The following is an 11677-nucleotide window of genomic DNA, read 5'->3' as shown; positions in this document are numbered from 1 at the left end:
ATATGATGTAAAACAATCTAAGTAGGCTAATTTGGAGACAATTACTGCACCAGTGGTTTAGATATATATTAAAAAAAAAAACTACAGCACATCCAATGCAACTCTAAATGAGACTCAGGATTGTGTATCTTGTGCGAACCGAAAGGCTCCAGCTCAGATGTCAGTATATTTGCTCGGAGCCTGCAGATCTTTTATGCTCCTCCTGCTGTGGCCTTGACTCTGTGTGAAAAGCTGCAATGGTTGAGGGTCATTATTCGACAGGCTCTTGGCTCAGAGCTGTCCTGGATCCGGCTCAGCCCACACGGTCCAGAAAGACATGTAATGAGCGTCTCGCCAAATTAACTCATCTTTGGGTAAACAAAAGGCTAATTTGCATTTTTGTGTTTTGTTCAAGACCCCATGATTTGGGGACACAGGTGCACAGCAGCTGATTTTGCACCCCACACATAAATAATAGCCTAGTGTGTCTGCCACAGAACATCACTGTAATAAATTAAGTGTGGTTATATTAAATGATTGATTCAGAGCTTGCCTACCAGAGACAGGAAATTATGTTCACAACTCACGTGCTCGTGCAATTAGGTATAAACTTATTTTAAGACAGGACACCTGAAACACGCAGTACCTCAGTCCGACCACCGGGGGGTCTGTGTGAGCTCAGAGGAGCATCTAATTGGCATTACGTCATCGAGTAGGCCTATGCTGGAGTGCAGCAGCTTGTATAACAAGATCTAAGAACAATACAGTAAACACTTACACTTGCTGTGGCCCTGCCAGAAATAGAGCGCAGGGCACAGCTGTGAATTACAATAATCACTGAGGACGATATCCAGGTCATTCCTTCAATGCAGTTTTCATGTCCTCATCTTTGTTATCGGGGTACGTGTTCATTTTATATTACATTTATGCATTTAGCAGACACTTTTATCCAAGAAGGATAAGCAATTTGTCAAAAAACCAACAATATTTGTAATCTACAATGTCTTTACAATGGCTTTTAAATGATTGAGTGTGTGATGGAAATCATATTAGTTAATTTTTCTTTTATCTTAATATCATAAGTAAACAAAGGGGTGAAGTTTAAATACTTTGACTACATTGCATTGCATTTTAGCCACGTCCCCATGTGTGGCACTAGCGCTCTCATGAAAAAACCTGGCATGTCAAGTTGGCCTCTTTTTCCTAGCCATGACCGCGCCCATATTCTCCTCTTTCGCTTCCACCTCTTTTTTCAGCACACATAAAAACCACAACTGCCAAAGTACGATTCATCCTGCTCTATTTGTTTACAACAAGTGCTTGCTGGTGACATTGCAATATTCTATGCCAACTTGTGTCGTAGCCTACGATTCAATAGGTTTCATCCTCGTACAGTCTACGTATATGTCGTACCCAAGTTTATTGAAGTATTAATGATCTTATAGAATTGCCGAAATCGAAAACTCTGTAGCAGGCATCAAAGGGACTATGTGTAGAATTCAGAAATCCTTGTTATTAGCGAGACCGGTGGCCATTAAATGAACTGCAGTTTAGCAATGTACTGCTCATGCTCCTGTACACCTAACATTCAAGAGACTGAACATGATAAAAGGCAAACCCACGGCAAAGTTCTTTTTTTGTACTTTGCTTAGAAGTAAAAAAAGAAGTTGGAATTTCCTTTGCAGCAATTATGAACATCCAGACTCCACGCGGCTGAGAGCGACGTTTAGATGAGTTATATGTAAATATGTGCTGTGCGTTTTCCTCTCAATAACAACATAAACACAAAACCAAAATGACAGCGTGGGAAAACAGCAGTTAAGAAAGAACTTGATCATGGTGGATAAGTTTGCACCAGCTCTGCAATTATCCTGAAATTTGCACCTGTCTGTAATTAAGTGCTCCTAAAGACCTTAATTAGCATGGTTCAGATGTGTTTGATTAGGGTTGGAGCTGAACTTTGCAGGAACGGTACAGATCTCAAGGCCACCCCAATCTACAGGCTTTCATAGACAACCTACAGTATTAAGTCGGGGAATGTCTCATTTTTTTAAGTTTTGTTAAAAGATGTTCACACATTACTTATAAAAAAGCGATCAATATGTGAAAAGTCTTACATATAGCTTCTTTAAAATATGCAAGCATTATTTAAAGGTTCAAAAAAAGAGTTCAAATAGTACGGCATTACAGGAATGACCCATTTATGATTCAAAAGCATAATTACCATTCTTGACCATGATTGTTATATGGCAACACTCATTTTTCAGTGGTGACTCATTACCTGCACCTAACTGCATTTCAGGTTGCTGTAGCATTTATGTTTGATGACTCAAAGTTTTTAGAGAAGAAACATTAAAAGAACACTCTAAGTAATGAAGTAAGAATCTATGTAATGGCAAAGAGCATTAGTATTCCCTGCAGGGAGGAGCATAAGAGTAAGATTTCTATCGATAGCAGTGTTTCCTGCCACAGCGTGGGCAGAGGCCACACTCAACCATGCTGGAGTACAAAAGGCCTTCCTCTATTCTGATTAATTATATTCCTTCAGGAATGTGGACACTGGGCTCCTCCAGCACGGCTACCATCGCCAGCCACTGTACGTCTAATTAAAAGTGGAGGAGAGCTCTGTGAACCTCTGCCAGAGCGGAGGATTAAGTCTATTTAAAGAGGGAATTCAATAGAATGCCGAATACCTTGCTGCTTATCCGAGCGGAAAGTGGTGAAGAAGATGTGCTTTGTGTAAATTTGCACTCGGCTTAGTGGCTTTTCTTTCTTATTGAGCACTGCATTGTCTGGACTTTTGACCCCTTTGGTACTGGTTGAGGTTTTGGGCTGTGTCGCATGTGGAGGGCAACAGGTGCAAACGTTTGTTTCAAAAAGACCCTTTAGGTGTTTGCACACCACTGACTTCAGAGTTGTGTGTTGTATGTGAAGAGATCTCAAGACAGTTAAAACAAGCACTCTGAGTGTTTATAATGAACAGTTATATAATCTTTTTTTTTTTTTTTTTACAGTATTGCTATTTTTGGTTATTATTATTTGTCTACAGAAAGTTGAAAGTATACATTTAGGCCTATAGGAACACAAGCTGTCACTGGGACAGTACCCTTCAAAAGGGTTCTAATATGTACCATTTAGGTACTACTATGTACACTTTTGGTACCAATATGTGCATTTGAGGGACTAATATGCACTCTTTAGGTACAAAGGTGTACCTTTTGAAAAGGTACCGCCACAGTGACAGCTTTTGTATTTTTTTTTTCTGAGAGTGTATGAGTATGATAATTCAATCTAAAGTCAACTATATTTTGAATTTTTTGAAGAACATATGAGTGCTGCTTGTCCAAACAATGGTATGTCATATGTCATTGCTAGGTGGTTGCTAGGGCATTGCTGGGTGGTTTCTTTGGGTGTTATGTAGAGCTGCACAAGTCTGGATAAATTGAGAATCACGATTTATTTGAAAAAAGAAAATCTCGATTCTCCCACGATGATAGACGGCTAAGCAAAATAACATGTAATTACGCCATTCGGAGCCTGAATCTGCAAAGTAGTGATCCTGAGGTGGAGCCGCAGCATCAAGGTCCCGCACACACTCCCGCTCCCGCTCCCACAGACTCAATCACAAGCACAGCTGTCAATCATGATGTTACACCCCCGTTTTATAGCATCAAATAGGCTAACTATCTAAAACCAAACTTACTGGGAAAACGAACACTTCAGCATGATAAGAAATACCTAAAATTACAGAAACCATCTTTGGAAAACAAATATTTGAAGTGTAATTGGATTTTTTTGTTTGGCTCACATCCCATTCGATTACATGAAGAGGGCGGGGTTTAAGACCTATACTGCAGCCAGCCACCAGGGGGCGATCAAAATACTTTGGCTTTACTTTTCAGGACTTGTGCAGCACACTTGGCCTTAATAAGCACCACTAAGTTTTCCCTCACAATCACTATATCTTTTGAAAATTTTCTAAATTTGGAGCCTATACTGAAAGTGTATCAGAAGGTGATTTTAAAAATTAGCAGTAGATATTAAAATGATAAATGTCCTCTGTGGCGTGACTCTTTACGGCTTATCCATGCATCAGAAATAAAACAGCGTCATTACCGCGCTACATTCATAATGCTGCAACATTACATCATAAGACAGGATGAGAAATTAGTACAGGCTCAGTTTCTCCCTCGGTATGACTGTCTGATTTATCGGCATCATCAATTATGCAGCGGTATATCCAACGGGAGTCTCCACGGGACACTGCTCTCCATAGCACCAAATGATGCAGTACATAGCAGGACAGGCGGCAAGACTCTTATCGAGATAGTTTCTGCTCCGTCAGAGTTTCCTCCTTTATGCTGTTACCCTTGAGTTGATGGAATCGTTTAAATAGTTGCAGAGTTGGGTAATATGTTCCTGGCATCTCTCTCCTTCCCCTCAAGCTACAGTATGTCCAATATTACAAATGATTGAAGATCTTGGTGGGGGCTTCTTTTTCTCTGACTGAAATATTAATGGTCACATTATTACTTAATTTTGTTGTGACTCAAAGGAATTAATATCCATCCATTAAACGGCGCTAATTCAGCCCCTGTCTGGAGAAAGCCTGCCCGCGCCGTACAGGGAATCACATTAGCCTGTGAATGATCTATGGCACCGGTATGGCGTCTATGGCTGCAAACTGATTTAGTGGTTTGAGCTGACAAACTGATGAGTGCACAAGCAGTTGCTGACCAAGGGAAACATTTACTTTTAATGAGATATATTGTTGCGCCCATCACTCGGAGTGTAATGCTCGCATTAGCTTGATGCATAACCTGACTTCCGTATGCGGCTCTGGCTCTAATTGCAGCCCAGTCAACAGAAGCTGACAAATGGGATTTAAAGCACTTTATAAATACTAGTTTTGTGCACTTGCGATTGGCGCTATCTTTCTCTGAGTTTAATCATCACATTTAGCTTGCATATTGAACAGGGTTTACTGAGGTAATGCTAAAGCGCACCATGTAGGCCCTGTTTACACATGGCGTTACCATCCGACGTGAGTTATCCGTTAACAAGTGGTCAGGAGAGACAGATCGCTGGTGGTGACATTCATTTCAAGTGGATTTCAGGAAGTCTTCCCAAGTTCCCTGAGAAGGGTATTGAGACGCTGCGTCATGTTGCCATACATCCGGCATACCTACGTCTTCCTTCAGACAATATGAAGCTGATGACATGTTCTCTAGGCGCCCTTTTATAGTCAACCAGTGCGCCTGTGACGTCATAAGACTGCAGTAGCCAATCAGAAATTGGCGTTTAACACACATGCATTATTAGGAGTGTTCTCATAGCGTCGACTGAGGACGCAGCGAAGAGTTCCACTTCAAAAGGGAACCCATTTTAATAGTTTTAGTTTTAGTCAACAATAATATAATTGGTTACTGCATATTGACAAAGCACACAGTGTCTAATGTCACAATGGTCGACACTGTTGCTTTCCAAACACATTTCCATATTTAAATCTCGCTGCAAACATGACGTTTCAAGCAGAATGCTCATTGTTATTTTAGTCTCGCCTATATTCGTTTCACATGATCTGTGTCACTGTGTGTTGATGTCAGGCAAGCGGGAGAAGTTTTGTGCATATGGGTTTTTCCAACGTTTTAGAGCAGATGATTATTTTTGAAAACCCATGCTTTAGCACAGTGGTTAATTGACAGATAAGTAGGCGGTGCTTCACTCCTGTCCAGGACACATCAAGGAGGAGTTAGCATTTACATTACAAATGCAGTGTGGTCACATGTGTTTCTGGCTACCTCCAAATGTGATTTGATTGGATCACAAAAGACTCCACACCTCATTTACACATGTATTTACACTGTAGTAAAATTAAAATATGTTGTACAATATTTACAGCTGTACAGTATTTACACTATAGTATATATAGAAACGAGGAATAGTAATACTACAGCCACTTCTAGTTTTTGAGGTTGACAATGCACCACTACATCACCTGACCATGACATCTCATTAATGGACCTAATCATCAGTGAACTTTCACCTGCAGTGGCCATTTTGTGTCAGCCTGTTCTCAAATTATGAAGATAATACATTTAAAAAAAAAAAAAAAAAACTTAAACCAAAGAATAAAAGCTATGTGCAAGTAAACCTAAATTAAAATACTGTAGAAAATTCTGAAAACATGTTTAATTTAAAGGATGTTTATACATTTACTGGTTTACTGATTTATAACCCAAACCACACACACTCAAAGATGATTAGGTCCGTTAATGATATGTCTGGTCAGGTGATGTAGTGGTGCATTGTCAACCTCATAAACTATAAGTGGCTGTAGCATTTCTATTCCTTGTTTCTTCCTTTCTCTATTCCTTTCTTCCTCTCCTCTCTCTTTCTCCCAGCACTTTCAAGTCATGCTTCTTGTTCTTGTATTGATATGTGTGACGGTATGATTAAGTCTAATCCCTGCTGGTTACATTATCGATTACCAACATGAGGATGATTATGGGCTCAGTTTGAAGGGGAAAAAAGTCATTTTTCACTACTTGCTATGTCTTTGGGCTGGTCTCCTTCACTATCTGTCCAGTTCTCCACCGTGTTGATGACACAAATAGCCTTCACTTCCAACAGTGTGGCATATGTGCTAATCTAATCAGGAAGCTAAATTCGTTCTGCATGATCTCGTCCTTTGGGTTCTCACGCTTAGGACAAATCGTTCAGGCTCTACCAGCTTAATTTCTTTCAGACATGCAGGAATGAGTGTCTGTGGAAATCAGCACATACAAGATGCTAAAGTCTCCGGGCCAACACTATCTTGTGACATTTACAATGGTTCATTTGCAACAACCACCTTGCTTTAGCAACAGACCACCAGTTAAAACCACCTTGGCTCGAGTGTTTCCAGCATGTGATGTTCATGGGATGGTTAATTTATTAAACTGCATGTCATAGTGTGTTATTTTGTATGCATCTCACAGACAATCTCCAGTCTGGAAACCAAAGAACTGTTTCTGCAGGCACTTCTCAGCATCTCTTTTGTGTGCTTCAGTGCATTCCTGCTGAGTCTTGCTATCATCTAAAGTCAACTGCAAACAATAACCCAAACCACACCAGAAGCAAGAATTTAGAGTATACAAAAGGTGGCTCTTAGGATACACAAAAAATGAAAAAGGCAGCAGTTAAAAGAAAATGAAAATTCAATCATTATTTACTTTACCTCATATGGCTTTCCAAACCTCATTCTTTTTTTATATTATTTGTTATTCCCTTAAAAGCTTCCTCAAATTAAATATGGTTGCAGGTTTTATTTTAAAGATGTTTGGTTGTGAGACACTAAAAAACAGATTTTTGCTGTGAAAAATGCTTTAAAGTGCCCCTATTGTGTTATTTTAAAGATTCCTAATATTGTTCTGGAGTCTCCTACAATAGGTTTACATGCATTCAAGGTCAAAAAAACACTTTCGCTTTCTCGTAATATAGATTGCAGAATTACCTCTTTTCTCAAAGTGTCTGAAACTGATCAATAAAGGATTCGGTCTCTCTTAACCCCTCCTTTCCGAGAGCTTCCTCTACTCTGATTGGTCGGATGGCCCAGTCTGTTGTGACTGGTCTACTGTTTACAGTGCATGTCGAAAACGAAATGCTTCCCTAGCACTTGATACACAGTGATAAGAACAGTAATGTTGGCGTCGGTTTTACCGTATCATTTCGAGCACGAGTCCTCATCCTTAAGAAATGCAAAGTGGATTAGATTTCTCAACGGGCCTGAAAATTACAACCCGACCCGAACCGGCCCGTGGCTTTTAAAGCCCGGACCCGATGTAACTCGCCACTTCAACATGAATTATCTGCCCGAACCCGGCCCGCGGCCCGACGATAATTTTTTTTTTCTCTCATACACGTATTATCATGACCAGCAGACGGGAATTCTAATCAACCTTTAATGTTCACGCCTTTTAACAATACAAACAATACAAATAACTTTCCAGACCTCTGATTTTCCCACTCCTGTAGTAGCGACGGTGAATTCACCTGCGGCAAGTTTACTTTTCACCAACTCCATCTTCTTCTCCAGGCTAAAGGCGTGCACGCAGCGGCGTCAGGTCTGCCTCCGCCCCTCTCCATGATGCACGTTGCACGCAGCAGCCAGACTTTCTTTACGGTGAACAGCAGCGATGATTAATAAATGTTTTTTTTTTTTTTTTTTCACTGAGCGGAAAAGATTAAGCCAGAGGTTTAATAACCTCCGACCCGACCCGTTGAGAACTCTAAAGTGGATTTGCTTTCGCAGCCCAGAAAACAGCGTCTTCTCGACATGTCAACAACACAAACCAAACTCTTCCAGGCCTCAGCTAAAACTATAGTGTTTGAGGGCCATGATTAGCCAATGAAGACCATAGACTGGCATTATGTAAATTTGTAACAAATCTGCATAGGTTCGAGCAGGAACTAAAACTGGAATTACTGATGACTCGTTTCAGGCAGTTCAGAATTGGTTCTTTCTTTTGGGAGACAATAACTCTAATTATCGTTCACTTAGATTTTTTTCAATTTTGCAGACCATTTACATTCACAAACAGCTATATTACACTATTATTACAAATGTAACATCCGAAAAAGCACAATAGGGGCACTTTAAAATTCTGTCTTTTCTGTTGCCACACTATGATTTTGTATTGAACATTTGGAATATAGCACACCAGTGTATGCACTGGAGAATGTGGTCGTATATTTTTATGTCTCTTTTGGAGACTTCATCACAATGAACTGTCGCTGTAAAAATAAATATATGGAGATTCTTCAAATTCCCCTTTTGTTTTATGGAACAAAATACATTTGGTATGATACATAGAAAATATTGAACAGATAGAAAATATGTAAATGGTAAATAATTTGATTATAGGAAAAAAAGATAATTACAGTCTATTAAGTATTAAGTATATTAAGTAATTACAATCTACATATATAATGTGTATATATATATATATATATATATATATATATTATATATATATATATATATATATATATATATATATATATATATATATATATACACATTATATATGCAGATTGTAATTACTCATACATTACCCATAAGCCATTTACATGAGAATATGTTTAGAGTTTGTTCTCAATAGAATGCAAATAAATAAAGGATATGTAATGGCAGAACCCTGATGTTTCTTATGCTCATATCCAAAATAATTTTCCACATAAAATAGCATATTAGTTCACAGATAGCTCTTTATAATAGCATGCATTTGTTTGGTTCACATCCAAGGTCCTGACTGAGTGAGCATAACTGCCTGGGTGAGTTTTGAATGGAGCCAATAAAGCAAGTGGGTCTTTCATTATTGCACGCTGAACTGAAGCTACATTGGCTGCATTATTTCTCAAAATTGTGAAAATGAGCTGCCGTTCCCGCATGAAAGAGTTGATTTATTCTGCCGTGTTTGTTTCTAATTCAAACCTGATGATGATGTGTGTGATTGTTTTAAATGCACAGGTTTTTTTTTTTTTTCAGAGATGCACAGGGCATTTAGTTCTCCACTCGTGCATAAAATCCTAACGACTCCAGCGCAGGTCTCATGCCTGCTGTTGCAGAGACGTGTTTATGCTGCAGATGTACTATAAAAAAAAAATGAAAAAATAAAAAACTCACATCTTGTAGGCTACATGGGGCTCTGTTGATATTCATCCTTTGAATCAGTTTATTTGTCTCTTAAAGGAGCAGCAGAGAGTCTGTAATACCTGCAACGCTGCATCTCGGCGAGCTGGGCCATATGCTCAATAAGTTAATTAAAATGTTACGAGCTTTAGCAGCACCACAATGAAATCAGATTTCATGTAATGAAGGCTATTAATATTCCAATATGGCAGGGAGTTTGGAATCACAGACACAGGATCAGTGGAGGGAAGAGAACTGCAGAATAACAGCAGCACGTTCATTCATCCTCATTTTAACTCCGTTTTGCCTGTGTGTGTGTGTGTGTGAGTGTGTGTTGTCTGGCACATATATGCAATTACACAAGCGAGCGTGATAAATTCATTTAACACCTCAAAGCCAGCACAAAGAACTCCTCACATGTCACAAAGCACAAGTCACTTAAGTTGTTCTCTGAGCAGCGAGGAAAAATGAAGCATAATCCTTCCCGCTGTGCTCAGACCTGTTTGCACATTTCACCTGAAAATAACTCGGCCCAGTTGTGTCTCTGTGAAGTAAGCTGATTTTATGCAGTGCTTGATCAGGCAAAGATCACTATTATAGCTCATACTTGTATACAGTTCGGTCTTTGAGCAATCCTTAACCTTTTGAACTTCATTGTGTAACTTATCCTGGTTGTGTTACAGATATGAATGATGCATCATATCATGCAGCATGTTGAGTAAAAGTGGAGAGAATTGTAATTGTTTGCCACACTGTAAATCCCAAAACATTTGAAAAACAAAAGCAAGCTGCTCATTAGGAATACATTCACAGTACTTGCAAATATATTTTTTTTTTGTGTACACAAAAAAAGAAAATATTTCTTAATAATAAACTCAAATCCCAAATCCTATAGCTGAAACATAAATTGCTTAAAACAAAAACATCAACTTTAACTGACATTTCTTGCTGTTAATTAGTGATGTCCAGGTAGTGAAGGAATCAGTTCACCAAATTGGACTGAATCGTCTGGAAAAGTGTGTGGCTTGAGTCAGAACAGATCTACAAGTTACTCAATCAAAACTCACTTTCGGACGTGCCTGACAGCCACTCCGTCCCACTTTGGCGCATGCAAGCACCACTCATATTTTATTCAGGAAAATGTAATTATATGTGCAGATGCATTCATATATGCATTGGTGTCAGTTCATGAAATTGCACATAGTGTACACCAAGAGGTTCAATAGAAAATAACATATGCATGTAAATCCTGGAAGTGGTTTAATTCCAGTGATGGCATTCCTCCAGGTAATCTAACATCCTTCAAAACCTTGCTTTTTCCCCATCGAATGCTCTGTTGTCGAGTCTGTTTAAAATGGCCCCTGCTGTTTTTTTCCCTTTTGCCTTCTTCTCGCTCTCCTGTCCTTTAATGCATTGTTTGAATTTGCTTCACTTAAAGCCTCGCAGGGCTGCCACAATGCACCTGACACCCTCACAATGGTGCTTTTGTTACCTTGCATTAGACAGGGAAGGCAGCTAACCTTTCCCCCTCAATCCTTTCATCTTTCTCCCAGAACCACCTGAGCTCAGAGCCTGGCGATCCAATGAGTCTTTCTTCAGAGAATCAGTCCAGGCAGCACACAGCTGGATTATGGACTGCAATGTCTCAGGGAATGTCTGCTTGTTAAAATTTGATCATTCTAAAATGTCATGAAGCGAATTATAAAATGATAACATGCAGCCATTCTCTGGGACAATGATGTAAGCTCTGTTCAAAAACCAGCTGACTTATAGACAGCATCCTAACTGAAATGGAAACTCAAAAGTGATCGATCTGGGATGCTCTGTGCGTCATACAACTAGCACTATTCCCATAAATTGCACAGGAGAGTTTACGCACCACTGAATATTATTGCATTTTGCAAAGCTGATTTTGAACAAGCATAAAATATATAGCACTAAATTGATCAGAAGTGGCATTTATAACGTTACAAGTATTTCAAATAAATGCCGTTAGGGTTAGGATAATAATAAATGTTTCTTAAG

The sequence above is a fragment of the Scardinius erythrophthalmus genome, assembly GCF_964197995.2.
Source record: "Scardinius erythrophthalmus genome assembly, chromosome: 13".
Classification (NCBI taxonomy): domain Eukaryota; kingdom Metazoa; phylum Chordata; class Actinopteri; order Cypriniformes; family Leuciscidae; genus Scardinius; species Scardinius erythrophthalmus.
This window is presented reverse-complemented; position numbering follows the sequence as displayed.